Source organism: Lolium perenne, chromosome 7, assembly GCF_019359855.2.
Source record: "Lolium perenne isolate Kyuss_39 chromosome 7, Kyuss_2.0, whole genome shotgun sequence".
NCBI lineage: Eukaryota > Viridiplantae > Streptophyta > Magnoliopsida > Poales > Poaceae > Lolium > Lolium perenne.
In genome coordinates, this window is record NC_067250.2 from 239,886,221 (window position 1) to 239,892,220 (window position 6,000).

Below are 6,000 nucleotides of genomic sequence, written 5' to 3' on the forward strand. Positions count from 1 at the left end.
AATCCCCTCGGTACAGGAGCTGAACGGAAAGCCATACTGCAAATGGCATAACTCGTTCTCCCATACCACCAACGACTGCAGGGTGTGGCGTCAGCAGATCCAAATGGCGATAGAACAAGGACGTCTAATTTTCAACCAGTACGCCATGAAAGTCGACACTCACCCCTTCCCCGCCGTTAACATGGTGGAGTGCACTTACCCTGGAGGGTGCCAGCCAGGATTCTCGTTCAGCATCAACATGGTAGGACCTGGACACCACTCGGGTAAGGACGGAGACGAGGGCAACTGCTCTCATAGCAAGGACATAGAGGAAGCCGTTCCACGCGACCAGCTCCGTCACGATGGCAAGCGCTACATCACAGAGGGAGAAGTAAGGAATGTGAGATATCAGCGACCTCTCTCTGATCACCTCCTCAACAAGTATGTGAGTCAATATGACAAACGCCGACGACCCAACGACGATGGCGAAAGAGATCGTCTGGCTAGGGACGCCAGGAGGCATCGTCGGCATGATCGCGATAAGGAGGAGTACGAGCGCCATGCCAAGGAAAAGTCAAGGGAGCAAGACGACGAGGATAGGCACTGGGACTGTCCCTTCTTCAGACACTGCTGGGATTCAGGAATGAGCCGAGTGCCTACAATCGGCAACTGCCCAGAATGTAAACAGAAGAAGAAGGATGCAGCTAACGTGTCCGTGTTCAAACGTCTAGGGCCTCTCCCGCCTCGGAACAAGCACGCTGAGTCCTCTCGGGTGGAAGATCTCGAGGAATTGGAAGACGATGATGAAGAGGAAGATAAGTACCACCCGCCAAGGTGGTGCCCTGATGGACTCAGCCGTTCCCAAAAGCGTAGGGTTCAGCGACTACGTGGCTTGGAGGAAGCCGAAAGGTTATACCTGCACACGCTAAGGAAGGCGCGGCCTGATCTGGCCGCGAAAATTCAACGAACCCTGGATGAAGAGGGTCGACCACAAAAAATGGAGTGGCGCCCCAAGCAAAGGAAAGCCGATGATGAAACATCGGCTGGCACAAACATGGTGTTCATCCTTCCGACGGAGTTTAGCGCTCCAGGATTAGACGAAGCACCCGTGGCACAACTTGACTGCGGCCCACGGCCAGTTATCTTTGAGAAGCCACGAGAAAGAAGCTACAGACATCTGAAGGCCCTGTACTTGCGAGGTTATATCAATGGGCAGCCTGTCAACAAGATGTTGGTGGACACCGGAGCGGCAGTCAACATTATGCCATACTCCATGCTACGTCGGTTGGGACGCTCTAGCTCGGATCTGATCAAGACCAACGTGACACTGAGCGATTTCAACGGCCAAGCGTCTGACGCACAAGGTGTTCTGAACGTGGATCTGACCGTAGGAAGGAAAACCATCCCTACGACGTTCTTTATTGTCGATAGCAAGAGCACCTATGATGTCCTGCTAGGAAGAGATTGGATCCACGCCAACTGTTGCATTCCCTCCACGATGCACCAATGCGTAATACAATGGGATGGAGATGAGGTAGAGGTCGTCCATGCAGATGACTCAGCCGAGATTTCAACGGCTGGCATGAACGCTTGGGAAACAGCAGGCCAAGAGCCACTCTCAGGCATCAATTTGGACGACTGCGAGCGCATCGACGTGACAAAGGATGGGGTTAGGCTGGTCTTATCCACCGGCCTGACCGTGTAGCAAGAACAAACCTATGGACAAACGTGGCGAGGCCGATCCTTGGGATCGGCCCCAAAGATCTATGGAGGAACATTACAAAACCTTCATTGAGCGATTCAATCGACATGGAGGCCGATTCCAACAATCGGCCAAAATTATCTTCACCACACATTCTGCCTGTGTTCAACGTCGATCTAATGGGCAGCGGTCTTACGTCGGCTGATGAGAGTCAACATTAGTCCTAACGGAGCCGACGTTCAAATACAGTGCCTTGGCTAACTACAGAGCCGATATCTGCAGTTACCTGACAGATTCGGCTCGGGGGGCACCTAATCAGATGAACATGTGCGATACATGTGCAGTGAAATATTGGGGGCCGATAGAAAAATCGGCCAGTAAAAAAAATTCTCATGGTATAAAGCCGATGCACAGCCATCGACTCTAGTACAATTACACAGGATCTATCCACTGCGTGTTCAAGACGCGGATTTTCACCAAGTCGGCCTTCAGTCCAGCTGTGAGGCCTTCTGCTTCCTCGAGGGAGTGAACGATGAGAGCTTCCTCAGCTGCAATGAGCCGACTTTGGTGCCCGAACCTTCTCTTCGAGGACTTCCAACCCTTTGCGCCAGTTCAGCAGTACTGTCAGAAGCGTCAGTTGTGGCATACAAGGCAGCCTTTTGTTCATTAAGCCGTTGGTGTTTCGTCTACAATATCGGCTTGCAACGGAAGAAAAGGCGATCGATGGGGGAAAGTTTGGCTGACTCTGCATGGTGGCTGTCTCGGAATTACTTGGGTTCAAAGCCCTTTGACTGATCTGTGCATCCTCACCGCTATTCTCGCCTTGACTGAGGCTCGGGGGGCAGCTGGCCTGGTAGATGCTCTGTTTTTAGGAGCCGATTGGGGTGTCATCGGCTGATCCTTCGTCGCAACCTTCTTCAAAAATGGTGAGTTCTTGCAGAAGAGGATCACTGGACCTGGTGGGAGGAATTTAAGGACTCTCTTGAAGACTCCACATTATCCACCAGATCTCAAAGCCATCAGTTGAAGAATTGAAGGATGGATTGTGAAGAACCGAGGCGTTGCTATCGGCTCATTGAGCATTGGCTAAGTGAACAATCGGCAAAATCAGTATGAGGGGAAATCGGCTGAATTAGCTTAAAGGAAATCGGCAAAATCAAATTGGGGGAAATTCTTCATTGCTAAGCAGGATTTCTTACATAAAGAGCTGATTACTCTCAAAAGGAAGTACTAGGGGATACATTGCCCCATCTACCACTACTGATCCTATGCTAAGGGTCCTATCTACGGGTCGTCGCTGCCCTCGTCGTCGCCGTCGTCGCCGCTATCGGCGCTACTCCCGGCGGGCTCGTCGTCGCTGCTGCAGCGGCCGCCGGCAGGGCCCTCGTTGTCCTCGTCCTCCTCGTCAGCGTCGTCGTCGTCGCTGTCGAAGTCGCTGAGGTTCCCCGGCCAGGGGCAGAAGCGCTTGGCTGGCGGTTCGTCGGAGGAGGTGTCGTCGTCCTCCTCCTCCTTCTCCTCCTCCTCCTCCTCGGGGGAGGTGAAGTCATCGCAAGAGAAGCGATCGTCATCGCTCTCCTCCTCCATTTCCCCGTCGGCGAGGAAGCGGAGGTCACTTTCCCCGTCGGTCGAGGACTTGTCGTCCTCAGACCAGACGGAGAAGTCGTGACTGGACTCCTCCCCGGCTTCGATGGCACGGCGGATGTTGGCCGCATGGGCCTCCTCCGGGTTCCACTCCGGCGTCGGCTCGCGGGAGGAGGAGGATTGGGTGGAAAGACCCGATGAGGCAGAGGAAGAAGAAGACATGGTGGCGCAGGAGGGCTTTTGGAGTGCTAATGCGAAGGGGATGAAGAAGCAAACTGTTTGGAGCGGTTAAATAAAAGGGGATATAGTGGAAATTCTATGCCACAGCAGTTTCCGAGGAAGAGGTGCCCAATAAAAAAAACAACAATTTTGCCAGGACACGCGGAAGTGGAAGAGGCAAGGCATCATGATGAAGGATACTGCGACGGTTCTGCCACGACATGACCCGACGAAGAAAAGCAGAGTGATTTTGGAATTATAAATTCCAAAACCAGGGGGGCATGTGTTATCACCAGAATTTGACCGAGTCAGAGGTGGGCCGCGATCAAGATGGTCTTGAAGAATATACATGGAAGAATATACGTGAATCGGCCTTATATGCAAAGTTTGGGCTAGTTTGCCCGTGTATCTGTAATATAGTAGGATACGTATCGATTAGTTAGAGTTTGGCTCGTGCCCGGTTGGGATTATTCCCACGTTAGAAAGTCTACGGACTATAAATATGTATCTAGGGTTTATGAAATAAACAACAATCACGTTCACCACAAACCAATCTAGGCGCATCGCCAACTCCCTTGTCTCGAGGGTATCTTCCGGGTAAGCATCATGCTGCCTAGATCGCATCTTGCGATCTAGGCAGTATAAGTTTATTCGTTGTTCATGCGTTGCTCGTACTGAAGCCTTTTTGATGGCGAGCAACGTAGTTATCTTAGATGTGTTAGGGTTAGCATTGTTCATCGTATCATATGCTATCGTCGTGCAACCCTTAGACATCTAGCCGCCCTTACGCCTATCTTAGGTGTAAGGGCGGCACCCCGCTTGATCATTATTTAGTAGATCCGATCCATCACGGTTGCTCCTTGTTCTTCAAGGATTAGTTTAATATCTGCATAGTTAGGCCTTACAAACGGGTTGAAGGATCCAGTGGCGCGTAGGGTGTAGTTTGCTAGCCCTAGACAGGATGTTCCGGGGATCAACCTCGTGTTGGTTTTTAGGCCTTGTCTAGGGTCGGCTCACGATCACCGTGCGTGGCCGCCAGGCTCAATCACGAGTAGGATGTTCCGATTATGTGGTGAAAACCCTAAATCGTAGTAGGTCGTGTTAGCTTTATTCTGATCAAGCAGGACCACCATATATTCGTACACCTCGTGCGAATCATGGGTGGATCGGCTCTTTGAGCCGATTCAGAGGACAACCTGAGAGCCGATCGAGGCTCGTATTTAATGTTTACGTGTATGCCATGCAGGAAACTAAGCGAGGCACATCCATCACCTTCCTGACCAGGTATAGGTCAGGTGGCACGCCCTTGCACCAGCATCGGACGTGCGTGCTGAGTCTTTGCGGGCCGTCGCTCGGAGGGACCAGGGCCAGCCGCAGTCCTGGGAGCCTCCCGGCTCTACTGTGTTGCCCGTCGCTGCTCGCCGGTGGGTTTCTGACCGCAACAGCTACTAAGGATGAACACTTTATTATCTTGATATTTTAGTGAGAGGGATCATCTTATAATGCTACTGTCGCGATCTAAGCAAAATAAGATGCATAAAGGATTAACATCACATGCAGTTCATATGTGATATGATATGGCCCTTTTGTCTTTGCGCCTTTGATATTCATCTTCAAAGCACGGACATGATCTTCATCATCAACGGGCATGATCTCCATCATCGTCGGCGAAGCACCAAGGTCAATGGCGCCATCTTCATGATTGTCCTCCATGTAGCAACTATTACAACTACTTTGAAATACTACTCAACATGAAATTTAAAGACAACCATAAGGCTCCTGCCGGTTGCCACAATACAATAATGATCATCTCATACATAGTCATCATCACATTATGGCCATATCACATCACCAAACCCTGCAAAAACAAGTTAGATGTTCTCTAATTTGGTTTGCCTATTTTACGTGGTTTAGGGTTTTCGAGTGAGATCCAATCTACCTACGAACATGAACCACAACGGTGATACTAGTGTTGTCAATAGAAGAGTAAATTGAATCTTCACTATAGTAGGAGAGACAGACACCCGCAAAGCCACTTATGCAATACAAGTTGCATGTCGAGCGTGGAGCAAATCTCATGAACGCGGTCATGTAAAGTTAGCCCGAGCCGCTTCATCCCACTATGCCACAAAGATGCAAAGTACTCAAATTAAAGATAACAAAAGCATCAATGCCCACAAAACCATTGTGTTCTACTCATGCAACCATCTATGCATAGACACGGCTCTGATACCACTGTAGGATAACGTTGCATAGAAAACAAAAAATTTCCTACCGCGAACACGCAATCCAAGCCAAGATGCAATCTAGAAGACGGTAGCAACGAGGGGATGATCGAGACTCACCCTTGAAGATTTCCAAAGCCTACAAGATGAGGCTCTTGTTGCTGCGGTAGACGTTCACTTGCCGCTTGCAAAAGCGCGTAGAAGATCTTGATCACGGCGCCACGAACGGGCAGCACCTCCGTACTCGGTCACACGTTCGGTTGTTGATGAAGACGACGTCCACCTCCCCGTTCC